At 39.9% G+C, this 27445-nt stretch overlaps 1 protein-coding gene across 1 annotated transcript in view; it reads left to right on the plus strand.

The window, feature by feature from the left end:
* Positions 1-209: 209 nt before the first annotated feature.
* Pramel47 (PRAME like 47) overlaps positions 210-27445 on the plus strand; it is a 37653-nt gene continuing 10417 nt past the window's right edge. The window contains exons 1-2 of the mRNA NM_001270456.1: positions 210-315; positions 3508-3610. The gene's annotated coding sequence lies outside the window, so the exon portion shown is untranslated. The remainder of the gene's footprint in view (positions 316-3507; positions 3611-27445) is intronic.

Consider the following 27445-nt stretch of genomic DNA (forward strand, 5'->3'; position numbering starts at 1 on the left):
AAGTCCAACCACCTGGAGCTGCACAGCAATTAGGAAGCTCAGGGTTTTTGGTTTTTGTTTTTTTGTTTTTTTATTAATTCCCCCTCACTGAGCAGCCCTTGGTTACTGCGATTTTTTAACTAGAGGTGGGGCTCTCTGAGATTTACCCCTTCCCATCGAATCAAATTGTAGCTTGTGGGTGGATCTGGGGTGGCAAAGAGAAGGAGTAAGGAAGAAGGTGGCTTTTTGCTTCAGAGGAGTAAGGGAAACTTTCAGAGTTGTAGAACCTAAAACTTCAGCCTGTCCTTGCTTGAACTAGGAACACTGTCACCACAGGTAAGTTAAACACCTGCATTCTGCAGCCCACCCTGCCATTCCATGCTGAGGACATTGGGTGGCATGGGGCACTGTAATTTCTGACCCCAGATTTGCTGTTTAGAGGTTAGTTTCAAACCCAAATTCAGTTTTAGTTTAGCTCAAAGTGTCTTTTCCTTTGATAATTTGTGACTCTTAATTTTTGAGACAGCATTTTGATATGTTGCCCAGACTGGCCTGGAACTAGCCATGTAGCTCAGATTGGTTGGAATCTGCAGTCCTCCTGTCCCTGTCTCCTGAATACTTGAGTCATTGGCATGTGTGACCAAACCCAGCCTCAGCTCCCAGGGGCTGACCTTACAGGCTATTACTCAAGAATCTTCTGTTTCATTTTAGTGTTTCTGGCTAGTTTTATTGCTTGGTTAGTTTTGCTAAACTGAAACATGGTCTCCTATAATCCAGGCTACTTCAGAAATATATATGTATCTTAGATGAGTTTGAGCAGCAGAGACCTTTCTACCTCTATGTCCTATGTGATGGGAAAAAGTCCAAGCTCTGTGGACTCTTAAAAGAGTGTGGTGACAGAGAATGCTCAAAGCCCACTGGCAAGCCTTCCTGAAACTCACTACATGTCAAGTATCTACCTTTAAACTTTTATTTCACTTATTTTTGTCAGCATTCATGGAACTTAGACTCATTAAAAAATGAAGTTCTCATCGGTGAGAAAAATGTAAAGAATAATACCTTAAAATATCTTGAGGGGTTTTCCTCTGTTACTAATAAGAGAAAAAACTTTTGGGTTGAAATTTGTGTGTAAGTGTGTGTGTGTGTGTGTGTGTGTGTGTGTGTGTGTGTGTGTGTGTGTGTAGACAGCTTTGTGTCAACTTTACACTGGCTAGAGTCATCTGAGAGTAGGGAAACTGAATTGAGAAAATGCCTCCATAAGACTGCGCTATGGGCAAGCCTGTAGAACATTTTCTTAATTAGTGATTAATGAGGAAGTGCACAGCCCATTGTGGGTAGTTCTATCCCTAGGCTGGTGGACCAGGTTCATCACAGCAAACAATCCCAAAGACATTACCTGGTACTGGCATAGTGTGATGTTACTTTGACAGACCTGATCATGTTTTAGGGAGTATTGGGAAAGGATTTTGGAAATTTGGGTAGAAAATCCATTAAGTGAAGAGATCTCAGGCGTTCTGTAGGAGGTTGGAAGGTAAGAGCATCGAGAGCAGTACAGATGGTGGAGGCATGGCTTGTGATACTTCAGAAGGAAGCCAAGACTACTGAGCCATTTGAGTTAAGACTTCATGGTTCAGGTTTTAGCTTAAGAATCAGCTCTTGATGAACAAGTCACCAGAACAAGTAAAGCGAAACCTTTTCTTTCCTGAAATATCAATATAGGTCAGCTGGGGCTGAAGAATCAGCAGATATAAATTAAGAGACCAGCATTATTGATGTAAAGTCATCTGGAGAGTGTTCTCTCAGAATACAAAGAAGCTGTATTCCAAGGTTGGCAGCTGAACTTGTTAGTGAAAGAATCACCCAGGTGGTGCTGGTTATGAAGTTACTAAGGGGAGAACAGGTGAGGCTTGGCATTGGAGAGCATTGCTGGAATCTTGGAGTCTAGGAAAGGCTATGGGTGAAAGTGCTACCCAGTTGACAGACCCCCAGCATTTGGAGATGCAGTACCTTGGCATGAGTACCAAGGACAGCAGGTATGGGGTGGAGCTAGCTTGAGCCTAGAAGACAAGCTCTGTGTGCAGTACAGGGCAGACCAGAGAAGTGATCCAAGGCCTTTGAAGGAACCCAGAAGAGAGAAGGTAGTGAAAGATCCTGGCAGAATGTAAAAGGACACAGAAGCCCTGAAATTGGCAAGATAGACGTCAGTGTTAGCAGAACTAGCTTCACTGATTTAGAAAAATAGAGGTGCACAATGCTCTGGCCACTCCTTGAACCTGTGTGTCTGCCAATGTTCTGACCAGGTGTGTGCCCATTGCTGCACCTTCATTAGACTCTTTCCTTGTACCCCTCCCATATCCATTTCTTGAGAATAGACATTGTTTAGATCTGGAAATCCCCTAATCTCCCCCTTCTCCTTTCCCCCCTGAGGGCCTATAAAAACTGGGAACTCTTTCCCCTCCAGGACGACTCCTCTACCCCTGCGTGGGATATGAGTCGTCCCCAGAGCTCTGGCTTTCCCCGAATAAAGCCTCATGTGGTTTGCAACAAGCTCGGTCTGTCGTGAGTTCTTGGGTGTCCGCTATTGTCCTGAGGCCTGAGCGAGGGGCTCCTCTCGGAGTCTTTCATTAGTACCCAGGCATTGGACATTGAGTTCTTTATACTCTTGCCATTTAGGTTGGCTCTAATCTGATTGTGACTATGCCCTGGTTTTCTCCTCTTAAAGTAAGAATTTAATTTACATTTGATTTTCACAGGAGCTCAGACTTGAGAGACTTTGGACTTTGAAAGGAGATTTTGTATTTTAAAAGAGAATGGATATTTTGTTAAAGATATTCTCAAATATATACGATACATCTCATTCATATTTCCCCTTCCTCTACTCCTCCTAACTCCCTGTAAACACATATCTCCCCTCCCCAGAGCTAATCCCCTTTTGTTTTCTCTTCAGAAAAAAAGCAGGTTTCCAAGAGATGACAGCCAGAGAGAACAAAACAAGGCAAGACAAAGGCTCCCATATCAAGGCTTACAAAGGAACCCAATAGGAAGAAAGAGAGACTGGATGACTTCCATTAATTTATTAATTTATTTATTTTACATCCAGAATGCAGCTTCTCCTCTCTGTCTGGCCAGTTATGCTCTCTCACCTCCTTTACCTCCTCTCCCCTTCATTTCTCCACAGAGAAGTGGAGGTCTCCCATGAATATACCTTGGTATATCAAGTTGCAGTAGACTTTGTGCTTCTTTTTTTTAATTGTGGCAAGACAAGGCAGCCCAGTTAGGGAAAAAAGATCCAAATGCGGCAACAATTAGACAGCCCCTGTTCCTGCTACTAGGGGTCTCATGGAATGACCAAGGTGCACATCTGTTACATCTGTGTAGGAAGCCTAGGTCTATCCCGTGGATGCACTCCAGTTGGTAATTCAATCTCATTGAGCCCCTATCGGGCTTGGTTGGTTGATTCTGTAAGTTTTGTTGTTTACTTGAGCTATCTGATTCTTCAATCCTTCCCCCAACCCCTTTCTTCCACAGATTCTCCAAGATCTGCCTAATGTTTTGCATTGGGTCTCTGCATCTGTCTCCATCAGCTGCTGTGTGAAGCCTCTCATATGACATGAATGCTAGGCTCCCGTCGGTCAGTATAACACAATATCCTTAATATAACATCAGGGGTAGTGTCTCTCTCCTGGCATGAATCTCACACTTGTTTAGTCATTAGTTATGCATTCCCTCAATTTCTGCTCCTTCCTTATTCATGCATATTTATAGGCAGGGAAATTTGTGGGTTAAGGGTTTGTGGCTGAATTGTTGTCTCCATCAGAAATCTTGCCTAGTTACAGCATGTGACTGGTTCATTTTCTGTATGTCCTATTTCAAGAAGTCATAGTTAGGGTCACTCTCATAGATTCCAGGGAGTTTCCATTGTCCTAGTTATCTAGCTCATCTCAGAGATTCTCCACAGTCACAGATTCCACTTCTCTCTGCCTTCAACCTCCTCACATGCAATCCCTCTGGTTACTGTCCAGATTTTCTCTCTCACACATTTCCCTCCATCCATCTATTCCTGATGTGTTCTTAATTTCTGTTCTTAGTAAGATTCAAGCATCTTCTGCTGGGTCTTCCTTCTTAGTTTCTTTGGGTCTGTGGATAGCATGGTTATCCTGTACTATATGGCTAATATATACTTATGAGTCCATGCCACATTTGTCCTTTTTTGGTCTGAGTTTTGCCTACAAATTCCATGATATCATTGTTTTTAATAGCTGAGTAGTATTCTGTTGTGTAAATGTACCATATGATCACTATCCATTTTTCAGTTGTGGGACATTGCTTTGTCTCAAGTTTCTGGCTATTTCCAATAAAACTATGTACATAGTTAAAACACTGTCCTTGAAGTATGATCAAGTATCTTTTGTGTGTATGACCAGGAGTGGTATAATCAGTTCTGGGAAAATTATTTCCAATTATTTGAGAAATCTCTGAATTGATTTCCAGACTGGTTGTATGAGTTTGCACTCCTACCAGAAAAGGAAGAGTTTTCCCCTTGCTGCACATCATAGCCAGCATGAACTGTTGCCCTTCTAAAGGATATAAAATGAAATCCTATAGTCATTTTGATTTGGATTTCCCTGATGACTAAGGGTGTTGAACATTTCTGTACATACATCTCCATCATTAATATCTCTCTGTTGAGAATTCTATTTAGCTATGTGCCCATTTTTAAGATTTGGGTTATTTGGTTTGTTGGTGTCTATGTTTTTTAGTTCTTTATATATTTTTTTGCATATCAGTTTTCTTTCAGGTGTAAGGGTGGTAGAGATCTTTGCCCAATCTCTAGGCTTCTATTTTGTCCTTTTGACAGTGTTCTTTCCCATACAGGAGCTTTTTAGATTCATGAGGTCCCCCCCCCTTTTTTTTTTTGGTTCTTCGAGGCAGGGTTTCTCTGTATAGCCCTGGCTGTCCTGGAACTCACTTTGTAGACCAGGCTGGCCTCGAACTCAAAAATTCACCTGCCTCTGCGTGTGCCACCCTCCCTGGCATGAGGTCCCATTTAATTGTTGATCTTAGGGGCTGAGATGTTGGATCTGTTCAGGAAGTTGTCTCCTGTACTAATGGGTCCAAGGCTATTCCCCACTTTTCTATTAGAATTAGTGCATGCATGTCTAGGTTGATATATTTGATTCACTTGGACTTGAGTGCTCTGTAGGGAGATAGATATGGATCTATTTGCATTCTTCTACATACAGACATCCAGTTAGAACAGCACCATTTGTTGAAGCTCTTTTCTTTTCTTTTCTTTTTTTTTTCTTATATGGTTTTGCCTTCTTTGTCAAAAAACAATGCCCATAATTGTACTGGTTTATTTCCGGGTCTTCAATTTGATAACATTGTTCAACTATTGCTCTCTAGTAGCACTTGAAAGCAGAGATGGTGATCACTCCAGAACTTTTCTTGTACAGGATTGTTTTAGATATCTTTTTTTTTATTTTTTCTTTTTTTTCCAATTTTTTATTAGATATTTTCTTCATTTACATTTCAAATGCTACCCAGAAATTCCCCTATACCCTTACCCTGCCCTGCACCCCTACCCACCCACTCCCACTTCTTGGCCCTGCCATTCTCCTGTACTGGGGCATATAAAGTTTGCAAGACAAAGGGGCCTTTCTTCCCAATGATGGCCGACTAGGCCATCTCCTGCTACTTATTGCAGTTAAAGACATGAGTTCTGGGGGTACTGGTTAGTTCATATTGTTGTTCCAGCTATATGGTTACAGACCCCTTCAACTCCTTGGGTATTTTCTCTAGCTTCTCCATTGGGGGCCCTGTGTTTCATCCAATAGATGACTATGATCATCCACTTCTGTATTTTTTCATATGAATATAAGAATTGTTCTTTTATGGTTTATAAATAATTGTGTTGGAATTTTGATAGGAATTGCATTAAATCTATAGATTGCTTTTGGTATCATGACCAATTTTACTAGGTTGATCCTACCAATCCAGAAGGGGAGAGATTTTTTTCCATGTTGTGATATGTTCCTCAATTTCTTTCTCCAATTTCTTTCAAGTTTCTTTCTTCAAAAACTTGAAGTTCTTGTCATTCAGGTCTTACACTTGCTTGAGGAGAGTTATACCGAGATAATTTGTAACTATTGTAAAGGGTGCTGTTTCCCTAATTTTGTTCTAAGCCAGTTTATCATTTCTATAAAAAGAGTTATTTTTTACAGTGAGCTTTGAATCCATCCATTTTTTTGAAGGTGTTTATCAGCTGTATGAATTCTCTGGTAGAATATTGGGGATCTTTTATCTATTCTATCATATGATCTGCGACTAGTGATGCTTTGAATTCTTCCTTTCCAATTTTTATCCCCCTGAGATCCTTTAGTTTTTACTCTAGCTAGAATTTTAAGTAATATGTTGAGTAGATAGGAAGAGAGTGGGAAGACTTGTCTTGTCCCTGGTTTTACAGAGATTGCTTTAAAATTCTCTTTTTAATTTGATGTTGGGTATTGCCTTGTTACATATTGCTTATATTATGTTGACATATCCAACTTGTATCCTGATAACTCCAAAATTTTAACATAATAGGCTGTTAGGTTTTGTCAAATGCTTTCTCAGAATCGAGTGAGGTGATCATGTGATTTTTTTTTCTTTAAGTTTGTTTTTATGGTGGAATACATTGATGGATTTTCCATAAATTGAACTGTCCTTGCATCCCTGGGATGAAGCCTAGTTGATTAAGGTGGGTTGTGTCTTTGACATAGTCTTGGATTCAGTTTCCAATATTTTTGCGTAAATATTCATAAGGGATGTTAGCCTGAAGTTCTTATTTTCTGTTGAGACTTTGAATAATTTAGGTATCAGGGAGACCCTGGCCTCAGAATGAGTTGTCAATGTTCCTTTTGTTTCTATTTTGTGGAATAATTTGAGGATTATTGGCATAAGCTCTTCTTTCAAAGTAGAGTAAAGTTCTGCAATAAAACTGTCTGGCCCTGAGCATTTTTTTTTTTTTTTTTTTTTTTTTTTTTTTTTTTTGGAGATGGGCTGTTTTTACTGACTACTACTATTTCTCTAGGGGTTATAGGAATAGACAGTTAACTGGACATTGAGTTTTAACTTTTGTAATTTGCATTTGTCTTGAAAATCATCCATTTCATTTAGATTTTCTAATTTTGTAGAGTACACGTTGTTGAAGTAAAACCTAATGATTTTCTTGGTGTCTTTTTTCATGTCTTCATTTTAATTTCTGATTTTGTTAATTTGGGTACTGTCTCTCTGTCTTTTAGTTAGTTTGGCTAGAGATTTGCCTGTCTTGTTGATCTTCTCAAAAAGAAATAAAAACAAAACAAAACAAAACAAAAAAACAAAAACAAAAACAAAAACAAAAACAAAAAAAAAACAAAAAAAACTTGTTTGGTTGATTCTTTTTACTGCTCTATTTGTTTCTAATTGATTGTTTTCGGCCCTGTTGTTTACAAATGGTGGGTGTATTTGCTTCTCTTATTATTAGAGCTGTCGGGTGTAGTATTAAGATGCTGGTATGAGAAATCCAATTCTTTATGATGGTAATTAGTGTTATGAATTTACCTCTGAGGACTGCATTCCCCATGTCCCATAAGTTTGGGTGTGTTCAGCCTTCATTTTTATTGACTTTTCAAAAGACTTTAACTCATTTCTTCTTGACCCAGTGATCACTGAGTAGACAGTTGTTCAGTTCCCATGAGGCTGTTTGCTTTCTGTTGTTTCTATTGTTAGAGTCCAGGTTTAATAGAGTGGTCTGATAAGATATAGGGATTTATTTCAGCTTTCTTATATTTGTTGAGGTTTGCCTTGTAACCAGCTACATGGTCAATTTTGGAGAAGGTTACATGAGTTTCTGAGGGAAGGTATATCCTTTGTTGTTGAGGCTGGCCCGCAGCTAGCAATGAACATTTCAAATAAGATGGCAACTCGAGCTGAAAGAGAAGAACTAGATGAGCAGAAGAAAGAACGAAGCCAAGTCAAAAGTCACTCTGATCAAAGCTCAATTTTTACTGTTGCAACACTCCGTTATGAAGGAAGGGGGGGAGGACTTAATAAATAATCTCGAAGTCCAGTAGCAGGGTGAGCACGTGATGGCTTCAGAACAGCAAGGCAGCAGGTTCCAGCAGTGGGCATGGCAGAAAGAATGAGCAGGAAGCTCCACCCCAGAGCAAGCAGGTTTCAGGCTGGGGGAGGGGAGACTACACTTTGTGTTTGGGTGAAAGGGTCTGAAGATCTGTTAGGTCCATTTGATTCATATCTCCATTTCATTATTTCCCTGTTTACTGTTTGCCTCAATGACCTATCTTTTAGTGAAAACAGTGTATTGATGTATCACACTATTAATGTGTGCTATTCTAGGTTTTATTTAAACTTTAATAATATTTGTTTTATGAAGGTATGTGCCCTTTCATTTGGAGCATAGATAATGATAACTGAAACATCCTCTTGGTATGATTGAGTGTGAAGTGACCTACCATAATTTTCACTGAAAGTCTCTAAAACTACCAGGATGGCTACAATAATTTGCTTCTTGGTCTGTTTGCTTGGAAAATCTTTTTCCATCCCTTTACTCTAAGGTAATGGCTATCTTTGTTGTGGTGGTCTGTTTCTTGTATGACGTGGAATGCTGGATCTTCTTTTCACATCCATTCCATTAGTTAGTCTGTGTCTTTTTACTTGAAAATTGAGTCCAATGATGTTAAGAGATATTGATGACTAATGATTAGTAATTCCTCTTCTGATGTTGGTGATGGATATGTGTGTGTGTGTTCCCCTGCTTTTGTTTTTTCTGGTGTGCGATTATATTATTTCATGTATATATTTTGTGTTTGCTTCACCTGATTGGATTGGCATTTTCCTTTTAGTATCTTCTATAGGGCTGTATTTCAAGATAAATATTGTTTAAATTTTATTTTCTCATGGAAAGTCTGGTTTATGACATCTATGGTGATGTAAAATTTTACCTGGGTATAGTTGTCTGCATCTTCCATCTGCAGTCTCTGCTGTAAGATATTTGCTAAGGCCCTTCTGGATATAAAGTCTCTTTTAAGAAGTTGGGTGTAATTTTAATAGGTCTCCATGTATATACAACATGACCCATGTAGAATCAAGTGGACCATCCTGGGATTCAGGGAAACAAGATACTGAATCTTTGAACCACGTGGATCTTGAGTACTTTGCAGGATGATGAATATGGATTTATTTACATTCTTTTACATACAGATATCAAGTTAGAAAAGCACCATTTGTTGAAGATCATTTTTTCATTGTCTGGTTTTGGCTTTGTTAAAAATCAAGTGTACATTGATGTGTGGATAATCAATTCAATTCTATTGATCAACCTGTCTGTCTCAATACCACTATGCAGTTTATATTACCATTGCTCTGTAATACCACTTGAAATAAGAGATGGTGATAACTCTAGAAATTATTTTATTGTTCAGAATTGTTTGTAACTATCCTAGGTTTTTCATTTATTCATATGAAATTGAGAATTGCTCTTTCAAGGTAAATAATTATGTTGGAGTTTTTGGTGGGAATTTCATTGAATCTATAGATTTCATTTGAAAAGTTGTCCATTTTCACTATGTTAATCCTTCTGATCTGTAGAAAAGTGGCATGACTCCCAGCCTGCTATCTGTGAGGTGACATAAGGATTTCTGTAAATCTCAGGGTACTGAGACATGGACAAGATGTACTTTCTCAGCAGAGAACACTGATGTTAAGCCAATTTAGGTGTATGCCTGAGGAAGTGGCTTTCTTCGCCATTTTTTTCATTAGAAATGTACTTTGCTTTTAATTAAACTAAGCATCACTTAAATTATGTGGGCTGCTGACAGAATTCTCACTCAGCAAGGAGGTTTGTATCACCTTGAAACTAGATAAGTTATGGCTTGAGATATGGAAGCTGTTGAGAATTAGAATCTGTAGGCAACCTTTATTCTGAGTACCTAGAAACGATTATTGAGCACTCAACAAACTATGCATTGTCACACTGTTGCTATGCATCCCTTGTGTACTTATTAATGCAACTCTACCCTTCAGACCTATGCCTTAGACATTGATACCAATCCATGAGCATGAGAGATCTTCCCATGTTCTGATATATTCCTCATTTTCTTTCTCCAAAGACTTGAAGTTCTTGTCATACAGGTCTTTTACTTGCTTGGTTACAAAAAGATATATTATTTGTGATTATTGTGAAGGACATTGTTTGTCTAATTCCCTTTTCAGCCAATTTATCATTTGTATAGAGCCAAGATACTGATTTTTTTTACTTAATTTTCTATCCAGCCACTTTGCTAAAGGAGTTAATCAGCTATTAGATTTCTCTCTTAAAATATTTGGGCTCATATACATATGCTATCATATCACCTGTAAATAACAATAATTTGGCTTCCTTTTTTCCAATTTGTATTCTATTGACCTCTTTTAGATGTCTTGTTGCTCTAGCTGGGCCTTCCAGTACTGCAATAAAGAGACAGGGAGAAGATGGCCAGCCTTGTCCCTGATTTTAGTGGAATTGCTTTAAGTTTCTCTCCTTTTAATTTGATCTTTGATTTTGACTTGATGTATATTGACTTTATTGTATTTAGCTATGTGCCTTTTATCCCTGATCTCTCAAAGATTTTCAACATAATACATTGGATTTTATCAAAGTCTTACTCAGTAGCATGTAATTTTTCGTTGGTATGTTTATATGGTAGATTATATTGATGGCTTTTTGTACTTTAAACCATCCCTGCTTCTCAGGTATGAAGTCTACCTGATCATTGTGGATTGTGTTTTTGATGTCTACTTGGGTTCTGTTTGCCAATATCCTATGGAATACCTAGGTCGTAAAACCCATTGTAGCAAGCACTCAGTGTCTGTTTACCTGCTCAAGGCTGGAGGAAGATTATAATCCCCACATTTTTATTTTATAAACATGAGCAGTAGCTGGACAGGGGCACAAGATTTACTTGTTTTTTGTTTTTGTTTTTTTTTTTTGTTTTTATTTTTGTTTTTGTTTTTTGGGGTTTTTTTGTTTTGTTTTGTTTTGTTTTGTTTTTGTATTCCCATATGGGGGTATAGTAGCTAGGTGACTATGGCTATCTTATGTTGGTGCCTATATTGCTCCTTCTTACCAATGATGGAGGACAAATGTAGCATTGATGTATTACTCTCTTAGATTGATAGAAGCATAAGAACTCTCATACCTGTCTCTGGCTACTGGCCTTCTGTCACACACTCTTTCCCATTCAGACCAAGGCTACAAAGGGTATATGAATATGCACTCATTGCATTTCTTTATAGCAATAAATAAGTGCCATGGTGAAATAGCTGAGCTTGCTAAAGTGGTCCTGTGTGAAGGCAACCAATCTGCCTAAGATAAAAGGTACAAAAGTTAAAAGCAACAAGATTATAATTAATGGTTCAAGCAGTTTAGAATTTAATATTGTAAGCCATGGGAAAGTGGAATATCAGGATGCAAACCATCCCTGATTCTGTCCTTTTTCTTTTCCTTTTGACTATCCCTACTCGAACTTTTTAAATAGAATCATTTACTATTCCTGAATGATAGACATAAAAGTAACATTCTTCATGAAGGGCTGTACATAGTTGTTCTTGTTGAAGGAATAAAAGATTAGGAGCTTAAACACATGTACTAACACTTGTTCAAAATCCAGTTCCTGTCCAATTTTACCCCCTGCAAATGTAACTTCATAAAGAACTGTAACTAATTTCCAAGTATTTCTCTGAAAATGTACAGAACTGTGGGAACTAACAAGGGGCCTGAGAAAGAAGGGGGAGGGACTATATATAGCCCATGTCCAGCCAGAGTTCCACCTATGCTCTGGCCAGGCTGAAGTGGGAAGGTTGCCAGACACTTTCCACTCAGCCCGGGTGGGCATCCAAGCCTCTGACCCATTTGACAGGGGGTGGACAAGGGGCAGCCCTGAAACCAAAAGGGGCCCTAGGTTTATACCCTGTAGCCCCGGGGTTATGGGAGAGAGGGCAAAGGGAAGAGAGGTTCCCACACAGGCAAGAGTGAGCACAGAGGACTTTGGATGGAGCACAGGAAGGCCTTCAATTGGGAGATCAGAAATGGCTTATTAGGAGAAAACCTATCTCATCATCCTCCAAATTCAGTGGGCCTTGATGAGCAGAGACTGTCTATGGTTTTAGAGCTTTATTATAGAAAGACAGGGGGGGAGAGAGAAGGTAGAAAAGACAGAGACTGGCCATGGCCAAGAGGAAAGAAGGGGGAAAGGAGAGAGAGAGAGACAAGAAAGGCTAGAGAATGACAGGGAGAAAGAGGAGAGAAGATAGAAGACAAAGAGAGAGGAGAGAGGAGTGAGAGAGCAAGGAGGGGCCAAACAGCCCCTTTTAAAGTATGCTGCTATCTTTTCTGTTGATAGGTAACTGGGGAGGAGTTTAGCCTGAAGGTCAGAAGCTTGGAGCATTGCCTACGTGACTGCTAGCCACACACTTCTCCTGTGGGGGCTGAGGGGGTTGGTGTCCTTGTAACGTTTCGCCAGCAAAACACACTCGGACAAACAGATCCTTCTATAGCAAAGCTTTATTGCTTACTTCTCAGGAAGACCCCGAACCTGGAAAAAGGAGCTGCTTAAATACCCCTCCGTGTGACGTGTCAGCTCCTGATTAGCTGCTCATTCATCACCCCACTGCTACGCCCCAAGATGGGCAGTGACTTGGCACAAATTTACTCCAGCACCTGCACACATTGCTTGTTTACTAGTTAGGCACTGAGGAAGCCAGCACCATCTTGTAATGGCGATTGCTCATGGCTCTCCACACCTCCCCCTTTTTATTTTATTAAAATGCAAGCCACTCTTTAATGGATGAAGATAGAGGTCGAATCCCTAGTGTGCAGAAATAGGAGCCATGTACAGGATTGGCTCTTAGGCTCACAGGTTTTTACCCAGAGAAACACTGACGTGCTCCAGTGCCGTTTTTCCTAGGGGAGGGACACTTTGACACTCAACCCTCATGCAAATCGACTTGTCTTCTCGGACTGCCCAAACCTCTGAGCGACTCCTATGCGGTGCTTAGCCCAACAATCCAGAAGAGCTAAAGACCTACTCACTCTTTCCTGTGCAATGAGTCTAGCCTCTAGGGGAGCAAGAGCTGAGTATGGCCCTGGGTGAGCTTTAATTGTTGAGTCTCTCTCATTTTCTGCAGAACTGAAGAGCGCAAGAGCAGAGAACTCAGATGCCAATTAAGTCTTAAGCATGGATAGCCAAATTTCAAGGGAGGCCCCTTGTTCAATAGCAGGAAGTGCTTGAGCAATAACAACCTTGTCACGGTTTTGTTGGGTTCTGAGCTTGCAAACCAACCAGAGCATAAACACAAGTCCACAGCAGATAACAGCAGCAAACAAAAGTAGCCCCACCCATTCCTTAAAATAAGAAAATGCAGATGAGCCATATCCAGGGATCCACCCCATAATCAGCATCCAAACACTGACACCATTGCATACACTAGCAAGATTTTATCGAAAAGACCCAGATGTAGCTGTCTCTTGTGAGACTATGCCGGGGCCTAGCAAACACAGAAGTGGATGCTCACAGTCAGCTAATGGATGGATCACAGGGCTCCCAATGGAGGAGCTAGAGAAAGTAGCCAAGGAGCTAAAGGGATCTGCAACCCTATAGGTGGAACAACATTATGAACTAACCAGTACCCCGGAGCTCTTGACTCTAGCTGCATATGTATCAAAAGATGGCCTAGTCGGCCATCACTGGAAAGAGAGGCCCATTGGACACGCAAACTTTTTATGCCCCAGTACAGGGAAACGCCAGGGCCAAAAAGGGGGAGTGGGTGGGTAGGGGAGTGGGGGTGGGTGGGTATGGGGGACTTTTGGTATAGCATTGGAAATGTAAATGAGCTAAATACCGAATAAAAAATGGGAAAAAAAAGAAAATGCAGATGAAATCCAGGAGGAGAGACCCTCTGTCAATGACAGGTCCTCTCGTGTCGAGTTGATCCTGGGAACAGCCGCTCTCAGGGCCTCAAGGGTCTCATCGAATCTTTCAGACCAATTTCCTGCAAGATACAAAGAAAGCTGCCTAGACAGATTAGATGCATGTGTAAATTTATCATATAGAGCAGTGGTAATGCACAGAGCACCCACTTTTCTTTCATAGCCCAACTGGGTCAACTGGTATAGAACACTTATTTGTTCCTCAACCAGATCGAGGCGCTGATTCAAAATCATCAGCCCTCCTTTCAACTGGGCACCAACACCTGTCTCATTACTTAGAATCCATTGGTAATATGGCCAAATAGTTTTCTTTTCCTGTAGCATCTCCTTTACCAGTTATTACAGCAAAATCCAATGGAGATGACAAAACAAAACAATATGTTATTTCTTTCTGAGGAAAAAGCTTTTGATTGACAAGGTGAAAAAAACTATAGGAAATGCAAGGTCCGGATGACACCAAGGCATGCTGCGTATAGCAGTAGTATTGTCAACAGGCCATCGTGATCTTTTTGGGAATAGTCGCATTTCTCTTTATTATAATCATGGTGATGTTTATAGGTGAAGTTACATTACTTCCAACATCACTTGAGCCTGACTGCTCCTTGAGCAACTTGTGTTAAAGCATTAAATAACACCCCAGAGCTCACTTTATTTTGGCTAATGAAATCTGCCCAATTAGAGATAATCTTTTTCTTTAAAAATATTCAGTTGCCAAAAACAAAGGCAAGGTAGAAGAATTGGAATGTACCGGTAAATGTACTGGCCATGATCTTACTATGGCCCACAAAGGTATGCTTATCCTGGTCTCAATCATCAGGAGTAAGAATAACAGGATCATCTTGGGATTCGTCTTGATCTTTCACGGTCCTTGTCAGTCGCATCAGAACCCAAAGTGGATTTTCTTCACCCTGTGGAAAAAACACAAATAGCTCCCCAGGATCTGATTAAGATAGGATCCGGGCCGTACCATTTATTATCAAGGACATTCTTCTACTTGACCATTTCATTGGGTGGTTGAGGCCATTGTCCATGCCTTTCAGGTGGTGGTCTCCCAGCATTATCCAGTTTTAAGAAATTAAGAGTAAATATTATAAGGCATAGAGCCATCTTTGGCATCATAGCCTTTATCCCCCCTTTATGTTTTTGTTTTTAAAGAAGTTTTAATTCTCCTAGTTATCTAATGACCAGTTTGAGATAGAGGCCTTCATATACATTCCAAGTCCTCCCCAGGATATAGCCTGTGGGAGTTGGTCGCCATGATGCCAGGTGTAGGTCATGAATCTTTTGACTAACAAGAACAGAACATTTGTTTCTAGGGTGGCTTTTCAGCCCAGTCATATATACTATTTAGATTTACAAAATAAACAGCTAGGACTTATCTGTTTAGTCTTTCTTGCCAGTGGCTAACTTCAGCTTAGGAATTTTTCTCTTGAATAGGAGCCAGGTAATGATGTATGTGCTCTAACATGTTGAATATAAAAGGGGTGCTCACGCATCAAAATACAATCTTGTATTTTCATCAAAATTTTAGATACTGAACTGTTAGTCAGTTTTAATACAACATGAACAGTGACTAATTACCTTTCAATTGTTTCTCTTGAAGAGAGATTGTAACTAGAATGCTTGAAAAGTCATTATAGTCACTTGTGTATAATTTATTTATTTATTAATCAGAAATTAGAGAAAATATTTAAGTTGTCTCTGTAAATAACTATCTTCTAAAACCCAAATAAATATAAGAATCCTGAGTTTGTATCTTCTCAAGAGCTATCTGTAATCTTTATTAGTTAAAGCTTTGTGTAAACCTCTATAACACAAAAGCAAATCCTGGGGGTCATTTCCAGGCAACCCAGGACAAGTTCTTAACTGTCCAAAAACAATTTTCTTAAAGAAACAGTATTTTTTCTTATAAGTTGCATAAGCAATTGTAAGCTCTTAGATATAATATTAACTATTAATATACAACTTAAAGTTTGATTGTTCAACATTTTTAAACACCATCTTCAGCACACAATTTAATTATCTGTGCTGAAACAAGAGGAAACTCAAAAGAATAATCATGTGATTTAATTCACATGTACTTTTTTCTTCTCATATAAAGGCTATTTTTAAACACAATAAATGGGATGCATGCATGCATGAATTTATAAATTTTTAACTTATCTTAGGATGATGATTTTCAATTTTACTTTATATAATGGTATGCAATAAATCAAACATCAATATTCTGCAATAACCAAATTAATGGCTGTTTGGAACAAGGAAAAGACACTTATTCATGTAAGCAAACTCTGTACACTATAACTTTATATAAAGTAGGCAAGTCAAATCGCAATGTATGGATAAATTTCACAGTGTAATTGACCTTTTATAAACTTTGAATTTAAATTTTATTTAGAACAACATCTGGCTAGGTCTGTAATAAGGCTCTAAGAAGTATCACACAAGCCAAGCTGAGGCTGCACCCCTCTGAGCTCTGCCTCAACCCAAATGCAAACTTTTCTCAATCTGAACACTCTGCCAGAGTCCTGGCCCAAAGACTATCCCCATATTGAAGTATCCCTAAAGACCTGCCCTCTTGTGTTCATTCATGTTGTCTAGAAAGACTCTAACCCTGAGTTCCGAACCCCAAGCCAACTTTCCGTTACAAGCAAAAGGCTGTCTGCCCTTTAAGAGCTCCGTTTGCAATAGGCCCTCAGCAAGGCTTTTTCAGCTGTACTTGGCTCCCAGCCACAGTGTAGCAAACTTATCAGCTTGTGCTGTGGAAATTGAGACTGCTTTTAAACAAGGTAAAGGATGGAGAGCCAGTAGATAAAGTTTTAACCATTTATATTTTTTCAACATGAAACACAGAACAATAATCATTCAAACAACATAACAAAAACAAACATGAATTGACAGACATATGGACAATTTGTTTTGGTGCACCAGAAACAAACAATAGACAGACAGGGAATAGAACTTGGTGTCTCAAAGGGACACAGATATCCTAACGAGAGCTAAGAATATCTCCATAGGAGCCAGAAAGAAAGTAGGACGTCTCACATTTTTCTTCTGTTCCCAGGAGAGCTCTGAAACAGCTTATTTTCATTTTTTTCTCTTTTTTGCTAAAAGATCCCAAACAGGGGATAACTGCTTTTCTAAAACTTATTTTCTCTCTCTCATGTTCAGACTCTACTTCCTTATCTCCTTCTTCTGGGAATACTGCCAGTGAATGAGAGGAGGCACAGTGACCCTGAGAACTATCTTTAAGCCTTTAATGAAGGCTGCCTCTTTAGTCAAAGTCCTCGAGAGGAGGGTAAATTGACCTAATTTGTATTATCCTTTGTATCTTTATAATTTATATTATCTTTTGTATCTTTATATTTTCTATTATCTTTTGTTTTTCTGTTTTCTCCTCTTCTAAACTCTCTCCGGGCATTCTGTATCAACATTATCTTTTCCTCAGGTTCAAGACCCATGGAAAGGCCTGTATGCTTGATTGGTGCACCATGACTCCCTTTTGGCTCCTACTCTCTCTCCCCACTCTCCTCTGATAGGCTTTCTTGAATTTCATCCAGAATTTTCTGCCCTGCCTTAACTACTTGTTGACATTCCTCATCCTTTAAGCACGGTCTTATCAGCTTTCACAACGGCATGATTGTTTCCTGCTTTAAGTTTGCTGTTCTCCTGCTCCCCAACTAAATCTCACCTGAGTTTCTCCCAAGAGGAGATAGTTAAGGACCTTGAGCACGCAAACCTCGGTGCTATGCGATCTATCTCTTTTACAAAGTCTTCTAGTGTCTTGGTGGAGACTTTCAAGCCACTCTGCCTCAGGACCGACCAACCGTAAGGTGGTCACCACAGAGTGGGAGGCTCCCATGCTATCTTCTTGCCTTTTTTCTAACCTGGCCTGACCTCGGCTGAACACTAGTTAGCAATTCCTCCTGTGGAAACTATACACAAGCTAAAGAAAAGAACGAGCCCTGTAAAAAGGAACAGAAAGGCTTCTAACACTGGAGAAAGTTCAAGCCCATACCTTGCAGAGCTGTATTGTCCCGTAGTTCTGAATCTGCCCCGTGAAACGGGGGGTCTCCTTTCAGCGCCTGGTGATGATATATTCCCGAGTTATTAGTGCCACTTTGTCCTTGTAACGTTTCACCAGCAAAACACACTCGGACAAAAAGATCATTCTACAGCAAAGCTTTATTGCTTACTTCTCAGGAAGACCCTGAACCCGGAAAAAGTAGCTGCTTAAATACCCCTCCGTGTGACATGTCAGCTCCTGATTAGCTGCTCACTCATCACCCCACTGCTATGCCCCGAGATGGGCAGTGACTTGGCACAAATTTACTCCAGCACCTGCACACATTGCTTGTTTACTAGTTAGGCACTGAGTAAGCCAGCGCCATCTTGTAATGGCGATTGCTCACGGCTCTCCACAGGTTGGTAACTTCGACAGGAGCCAGGGTTCCAGGAGACATGAGAGAACTCCTTTTTTTAACAAAAAATATTTTTTATTATTACGTATTTTTCTCAATTACATTTAGAATGCTATCCCAAAAGTCCCCCATACCCTTCCCACACCATACTTCCCTACCCACCCATTCCCATTTTATGGCCCTGGCATTCCCCTGTACTGGCACATATAAAGTTTGCGTGTCCAAAGAGCCTCTCTATCCAGTGATGACCAACTAGGCCACCTTTTGATACATATGCAGCTAGAGTCAAGAGCTCCGGGGTACTGGTTAGTTCATAATGTTGTTGCACCTACAGGGTTGCAGATCTCTTTAGCTCCTTGGATACTTCCTCTAGCTCCTCCATTTGGGGCCCAGTGATCCATCCAATAGCTGACTGTAAGCATCCACTTCTGTGTTTGCTAGGCCCCGGTCTAGTCTCACAGGATACAGCTATATCAGGGTCCTTTCAGCCAACGCTTGCTAGTGTATGAAATGATGTCATCATTTGTAGGCTAATTATGGGATGGATCCATGGATATGGCAGTCTCTAGATGGTCCATCCTTTTGTCTCAGCTCCAAACTTTGTCTCTGTAACTCCTTCCATGGGTGATTGTTTCCAATTCTAAGAACGGGCAAAGTGTCCACACTTTGGTCTTCATTCTTCTTCGGTTTCATGTGTTTTGCAAATTGTATCTTATATCTCAGCTATGATAAGTTTCTGGGCTAATAGCCACTTATCAGTGAGTACATATCATTTGAGTTCTTTTGTGATTGTGTTACCTCACTCAGGATGATGCCCTCCAGGTCCATCCATTTGCCTAGGAATTTCATAAATTCATTCTTTTTAATAGCTGAGTAGTACTCCATTGTGTAAATGTACCATATTTTTTGTATCCATTCCTCTGTTGAGGGGCATCTGGGTTCCTTCCAGCTTCTGGCTATTATAAATAAGGCTGCTATGAACATAGTGGAGCATGTGTCCTTCTTACCGGTTGGAACATATTCTGTATATATGTCCAGAGAGGTATTGCAGGATCCTCCAGTAGTACTATGTTCAATTTTCTGAGGAACCGCCAGACTGATTTCCAGAGTAGTTGTACAAGCTTGCAATCCCACAAACAGTGGAGGAGTGTTCCTCTTTCTCCACATCCTCGCCAGCATCTGCTGTCACCTGAATTTCTGATCTTAGCCATTTGACTGGTGTGAGGTGGAATCTCAGGGTTGTTTTGATTTGCATTACCCTGATAATTAAGGCCCTTGAACATTTTTTTCAGGTGCTTCTCTGCCATTCGGTATTCCTCCAGTGAGAATTCTTTGTTCAATTCTGAGCCCCAATTTTTAATGGGGTTATTTGATTTTCTGGAGTCCACCCTCTTCAGTTCTTTATATATATTGGATATTAGTCCCCTATCTGATTTAGGATAGGTAAAGATCCTTTCCTGATCTGTTGGTGGCCTTTTTGTCTTATTGACAGTATCTTTTGCCTTGCAGAAGCTTTGCAGTTTCATGAGGTCCCATTGGTCATATTCTCGATCTTACAGCACAAGCTATTGCTATTCTATTCAGGAATTTTTCCCCTATCCCCGTATCTTCGAGGCTTTTCCCCACTTTCTCCTCTATAAGTTTCAGTGTCTCTGGTTTTATGTGAAGTTCCTTGATCAACTTAGATTTGACCTTAGTACAAGGAGATAGGAATGGATCGATTCGCATTCTTCTACATAACAACCAGTTGTGCCAGCACCATTTGTTGAAAATGCTGTCTTTCTTCCACTGGATGGTTTTAGCTCCCTTGTCAAAGATCAAGTGGCCATAGGTGTGTGGGTTCATTTCTGGGTCTTCAATTTTATTCCATTGGTCTATTTGTCTGTCAGTATACCAGTAGCATGCAGTTTTTATCACAATTGCTCTGTAGTAAAGCTTTAGGTCAGGCATGGTGATTCCATCAGAGGTTCTTTTATCCTTCAGAATAGTTTTTGCTATCCTAGCTTTTCTGTTATTCCAGACGAATTTGCGGATTGCTCTTTCTAATTCATTGAAGAATTGAGTTGGAATTTTGATGGGGATTGCATTGAATCTGTAGATTGCTTTTGGCAAGATAGCCATTTTTACAATGTTGATCCTGCCAATCCATGAGCATGGGAGATCTTTCCATCTTCTGAGATCTTCTTTAATTTCTTTCTTCAGAGACTTGAAGTTCTTATCATACATATCTTTCACTTCCTTAGTTAGAGTCTTGCCAAGATATTTTATATTAGTTGTGACTATTAAGAAGGGTGTTGTTTCCTTAATTTCTTTCTCAGCCTGTTTATTCTTTGTGTAGAGAAAGGCCATTTACTTGTTTGAGTTAATTTTATATCCAGCTATTTCACCGAAGCTGTTTATCAGGTTTAGGAGTTCTCTGGTGGAATTTTTGGGTCACATAAATATACTATCATATCATCTGCCAAAAATGATATTTTGACTTCATCTTTTCAAACTTGTATCCCCTTGATCTCCGTTTGTTGTCGAATTGCTCTGGCTAGGACTACAAGTACTGTGTTGAAGAGGCAGGGAGAAAGTGGACAGCCTTGTCTAGTCCCTGAATTTAGTGGGATTGCTTCCAGCTTCTCACCATTTACTTTGATGTTGGCTACTGGTTTTCTGTAGATTGCTTTTATCGTGTTTAGGTATGAGCCTTGAATTCCTGATCTTTCCAAGACTTTTATCGTGAACGGGTGTTGGATCTTGTCAAATGCTTTCTCCGCATCTTACGAGATGATCATGTGTTTTTTGTCTTTGAATTTGTTTATATAATGGATTATGTTGATGGATTTCCGTATATTAAACCATCCCTGCATCTCTGAAATAAAAAACTTGAATAGGATGGATGATTACTTTAATGTGTTCTTGGATTCGGTTAGCGAGAATTTTATTGAGTATTTTGCATCGATATTCATAAGGTAAATTTTCTGAAGTTCTCTATCTTTGTTGGATCTTTCTTTGGTTTAGGTATCAGAGTAATTGTGGCTTCATAGAATGAGTTGGGTAGAGTACCTGCTACTTCTATTTTGTGGAAAAGTTTGTGCAGAACTGGAATTAGATCTTCTTTGATTGTCTGATAGAACTCTGCACTAAACCCATCTGGTCCTGGGCTTTATTTGGCTGGGAGACTATTAATGACTGCTTCTATTTCTTTAATGGATATGGGACTGTTTAGATCATTAACTTGATCCTGATATAACTTTGGTACCTGGTATCTGTCTAGAAATTTGTCCATTTCGTCCAGGTTTTCCAGTTTTGTTGAGTATAGCCTTTTGTAGGAGGATCTGATGGTGTTTTGGATTTCTTCAGGATCTGTTGTTATGTCTCCCTTTTCATTTCTGATTTTGTTAATTAGGATGCTGTCCCTGTGCCCTCTAGTGAGTATAGATAAAGGTTTATCTATCTTGTTGATTTTCTCAAAGAACCAACTCCTCTTTTGGTTAATTCTTTGAATAGTTCTTCTTGTTTCCACTTGGTTGAATTCGCCCTTGAGTTTGATTATTTCCTTTCATCTACTCCTCTTGGGTGAATTTTCTTCTTTTTTTCAAGAGCATTTAGATGTGTTGTCAAGCTGCTAGTGTGTGCTCTCTTTAGATCCTTTTGGGGGGGCACTCAGAGCTTTGAGTTTCCCTCTTAGAAATGCTTTCATTGTGTCCCATAGGTTTCGGTATGTTGTGGCTTCATTTTCATTATAAGAGAACTCCTTCTGTCCTATGTAGATGAATTAACACTACCAGGTTCTGTGGTTCAACATCTCAGCTCAACTGGAGACCCGGCTGTCAGTGTATAGCCCAATGCCCAACACAGACTTCCAAATGATGTCTGTCATTCCCTTTTTTCCAATATTGGAATGATTTATAGGCCAGTCCATGATTGAGTCAGAATAACTGTCACACCAAAGGAAAGAGAAGCGTAATTATAACCTCTCTTTTTGAATCTACATTAATGTTCCTTTTGCCAAACGACTGCTGTGAAACACCCAATAAATGATCATAGTCTATATATTGTATCTGTTTTGGCTTACAGCTTCCTTTAATTTCTATAAAGCTATTTGTCCCTCATCAGTTAATTGTTATGGAAATTAAGATTTTCATTTTTCTTGAGAATTATCAAAGAGGATCAAGTCCTCCTGTTATAAGCTTAAGATGAGGTCTTTGCCAAGTAACACCTCCTAACACAACTTTTGAAAATAATTTGTAGTAAATAGATTATCTTTTCTCTCTTGAATTTTTTTGTGCCACAATCTGTTTAGAATGTTTAGGATGTAACTGAGCCCCCAAATATTCATAAAGTTATTACCTTTGAATCTTTTTTGGAGCAACAACTACTCCAAAATTTGTTGTATAAGAGCAAAGACTTGTAGTAAAATTCTATCAGAGGGATCAGCTAATAAAATACCATCCATATAAAGAATAATGTACACTGAAAGAGTCAAATGTCCTAACTTTGTGTTTTGAAGAAGCGACAAAATTTTTACATAATATGAGGCTATTAGCCATTACTTGAGACAAAACTTGCCAATTATATTGCTTCATTTGTTCTTTGAAATTAAAAGCTCACTAAAAGCAGACCCTTTGCAATCATCAGGGTGCAAAGGAATAGTATAAAAACAATTCCCCAGCCGGGCGTGGTGGCTCACACCTTTAATCCCAGCACTCAGCAGGTAGAGGCAGATGCAGATGCAGAGGCAAAGGCAGGTAGATTTCTGAGTTCGAGGCCAGCCTGATCTACAAAGTGATTTCCAGGACAACTAGGGCTAAACAGAAAAGCCCTGTCTCAACCCCCCCCCCAAAAAAAAACCAAAAAACAAATAAACAAACAAACAAAAACAAAAACCAAAAACCAAATCCATAATAATTCTATATACATTTCCTGGAATGGCAGCTAGAGTAGGCAAGCCAGCCTGCAATGCCCCCACAAGTTCCTAGTTTCATTAACCTTCCATGAATCTTAAATCTGAAATTTCCTTTTGATTAATGAACTAGCCAATCCCTTGGAGGTGAGTACATCAGGTCCAGTGTCTATTAATTCTTCAAAGCCTTTTTCTTCAAGTAGTATTTTAAGGTAAGGTCTCTTGTTACTAATAGATTGAACTCAGTAAGCATCAGAGGAATGAAAGCAACTTTGTCCTCTCTCACTGATAACAAACTTGGTAGGAAGTGGATGCAAAGGAAGTAAAATAAGTTGATCAATTATTTTGTCAGCAGGTCTGGTAAACACCTTGCTAGGGCCTGGTCAGGATGACCAAGACAAATGGAAAGCCACACAAGCATCTTGGAGCCTGCTCTGAGCTTTGCATCAACTCCAATATAAAGGCTTCTTAATTTGTGCCTATTTCCTGGGGCCCGGCCCAATGATTCCCCTTCCTGCACCTAAGACAGACTCAAGGGGAGTGATTCTACTGCCTGTCTATACCTCTGTTTTTTGGACAGTCTTTCCTAAAATGGCCTATGCCCCCATACTTTAAACATTCCTTATCACCCCTATGCTGTAAAGCTTTGTTTGTACTGTAGTCACCTGCAAGGCAGCAGTCAGAGCCGGACCCTAATTATAGGAGGGCTCAATTCTGTACAAAGATGAGTATATATTTATGTCTATATCTATCTATAACTATATATCTCTTTGATTTGTATGGCCAGATGGCCATGCGGCAGGCTGCACTGGCATTCTCATAGGCCAATTGTATAACAACAGGAAGCCCTGCCATAGTCTCCAAAACTGATACCAGCTTCTTGGAGCAGTTCATCAGCACCATGTTAGATAAAGTCCTATGGAGATTTCTCTTATATTCATTGGGGCAGGGTTAAATTTGTATCTATCACAGTATCCAACAAAGCTTGTATAAAGAAAACTATAGGCCCATACTGTACCACATCTGTTTTTAACCCTTTTATTACTCTTGCAATCATCTCCACAAGCTTGATATCTTTTTAACTACAAACATAGGTGAGTTTAAAATCCCTAGCCTTTGATTGACCTTCCAACTGTAGCCAGTGGAACACTGGCAGTTTTTTTTTTTTTTAATTTTTAAATTATTTTTTCATTTACATTTCAAATGCTATCCCAAAATTCCCCCAAACCACCCCCACACCCCTACCCACCAATTCCCACTTCTTGGCCGTGGCATTACCCCATACTGAGGCACATAAAGTTTACAAGACTAAGGGGCCTCTCTTCACAATGATGGCCAACTAGGCCATCTTCTGATACACATGCAGTTAGAGACACGAGCTCCAGGGTTACGGGTTATTTCATATCATTGTTCCACCTATAGGGTTGCAGATGCCTTTAGCTCCTTGGGTACTTTCTCTAGCTCCTCCATTGGGGGCCCTGTGTTCCATCCAATAGCTGACTGTGAGCACCCACTTTTGTGTTTGCCAGGCCCCAGCATAGCCTCACAAGAGACAGCTATATCAGGGTCCTTTCAGCAAAATCTTGCTGGTGATGTAATGGTGTCAGGATTTGGAGGCTGATTATGGGATGGATCCCCGGGTATGGCAGTCTCTAGATGGTCCATCCTTTCCTCTCAGCTCCGAACTTTTTCTCTATAGCTCTTTCCATGGGTGTTTTGTTCCCAATTCTAAGAACGGGCAAAGTGTCCACACTTTGGTCTTCATTCTTCTTGAGTTTCATGTGTTTTGCAAATTGTATCTTGTATCTTGGGTACCCTAAGTTTCTGGGCTAATATCCACTTATCAGTGAGTATATATCATTTGAGTTCTTTTGTGATTGTGTTACCTCACTCAGGATGATGCCCTCCAGGTCCATCCATTTGCCTAGGAATTTCATAAACTCATTCTTTTTAGTAGCTGAGTAGTACTCCATTGTGTAAAGGTACCACATTTTCTGTATCCATTCCTCTGTTGAAAGGCATCTGGGTTCTTTCCAGCTTCTGGCTATTATAAATAAGGCTGCTATGAACATAGTGGAGCATGTGTCCTTCTTACCGGTTGGAACAACTTTTGGTTACATGCCCAGGAGAGGTATTGTGGGATCCTCCTGTAGTACTATGTCCAATTTTCTGAGGAAGCCCCAGACTGATTTCCACAGTGGTTGTACAAGCTTGCAATCCCACCAACAATGGAGGAGTGTTTTTCTTTCTCTACATCCTTGCCAGCATCTGCTGTCACCGGAATTTTTATCTTAGCCTTTCTGACTGGTGTGAGGTGGAATCTCATGGTGGTTTTGATTTGCATTTCTCTGATGATTAAGGATGCTGAACATTTATTCAGGTGCTTCTCTGCCATTCGGTATTCCTCAGGTGACAATTCTTTATTTAGTTCTATACCCCATTTTTTAATGGGAAACCCTTTCTCTAAAAACAAAAACAACAAAAAAAAAAATTAAGCAATACCAAAGACCCCAACCTGCAGTATGAGAGGGGCAGACAGACAGACAGACATATATCATGCTGGGACAAATAGTGAACTTTCATTTCATCCATGGTGAAGGACTCAATAATAGGACCCACAGAAAAAATGAGAGAAATTTATCAGATTCCAGTTCTCCACCTCTACATACATGCTGACACACCCATTCACGAATGAACTAAGACAGTCATCACATACAGAACAGGTCGAGAGATGATCCATTGTGGTGATGCAAGCTTCAGGGAACTGACAAAAGATGGTTCCAAACTGATTCTAGCCTAGACTATATAATGGAATTCTGTCTCACCCAACCAAATACCAACAATGGGAATTGATGTTAAATAGGCAGCTCAGTCACTTGTCCTGGGCTTTCATGAATGAAAATAGCTGCAGTAAAAATTTCAAATTCCTCGGGTGAAGAGAAAGAGATTTTCTACAAAGAGGTTTATAGAGGTCTTTTGGGAAAAGTAAGGACAAATCAATACTGAAAAGAAAAAATTTTCCGGATAAAATGGGATCAAGACAAAGGAGACTTTGAGCTGGGTCAGGCTCATGAGCAGGAAATTAGCCTAGGGCCTAGCATTGACCTCGACAATTTAACAGGCACCACAGTTATTAATGGAAGGGCCACAAGTACCTCTGGCGAGATTAAGACAATGACTCACTTTTTACCATGCATGAAAAATTTCAAGCCTCAAAAGGCATGGAGGCTATTGTCAAAATACCCACTGGTAAGAAAAGGACTTCCTTCAGGTCCAGGCTTTGGGCTCAATGGGAAGGGATCCATCCCTTATCCTGTTATATTGCTGAAAGCTGTTTCCCAGAGCTTTTCTGTGATTGACCTGTGTCCCTCTGAGAAGCTTGTCCAGGGTGTCCTTGGGGAATTCCATGCCAAGGATAGAACACAGTAGGAATGGTTTCAGCATGATGCTAGGAGTGCTGCCCAGGTGACTTTCATCTTCTGTTTCATGCTCTTCAGAGTAGAAGGATGGAGAGCCTGGCAGGTGTTGTTATTGTTTGTTTCTTTGTTTGTGATTTCTGTCTAGTTGAGTGTTTCTCTGGTGTTGGCTGAGGCTGAGATCCTGCTGCCAAGCCCTGTTCTCTTTCTGGCCATGAAACTTCTAGCCCCTTTGCTGGTCTGTTTCTAAGAGCTTTTATTCTGGTGGCTTGCTTCCCTCTACCACCTATGCAGGTGTAGAAGCTGCTTCACAGTTGTGCCCTTAGTATTTAGCATTCACATCTTCCTAGCCCACACAATTCCTTTGCATTGCTAACCCTGAGCCTCCACAGTAGGAACTGGGAATGAACACTTGTGAGCCTCAGAGCAAAACCTGCTTTCTGCCCCAATCCAAGAACAGCCATTTTTTTCCTTGCTTGGCAGTTGTACTCAAAAAGGTACAGGCCAGAAACTGAAGACTTGAATCCAAAGGAACTGTTGAGCTTGGCTGATAAATTTTTATGTTGAGATCTTTACTCAATTGACTTGAGAGTATTGGAGGATGATAAATACGAAGCAACTTGCTTTCTTAAACATGCAGATATCCTGTTAGACAGGCACCATTTGATAGGGATGATTTCTTTTTTCCAATGTCTCTTTTGAATTCTCTATTAAAAATCTAGTGTCCAGG

The sequence above is a fragment of the Mus musculus genome, chromosome 5 (genome assembly GCF_000001635.26).
Source record: "Mus musculus strain C57BL/6J chromosome 5, GRCm38.p6 C57BL/6J".
In the NCBI taxonomy this organism is placed as follows: domain Eukaryota; kingdom Metazoa; phylum Chordata; class Mammalia; order Rodentia; family Muridae; genus Mus; species Mus musculus.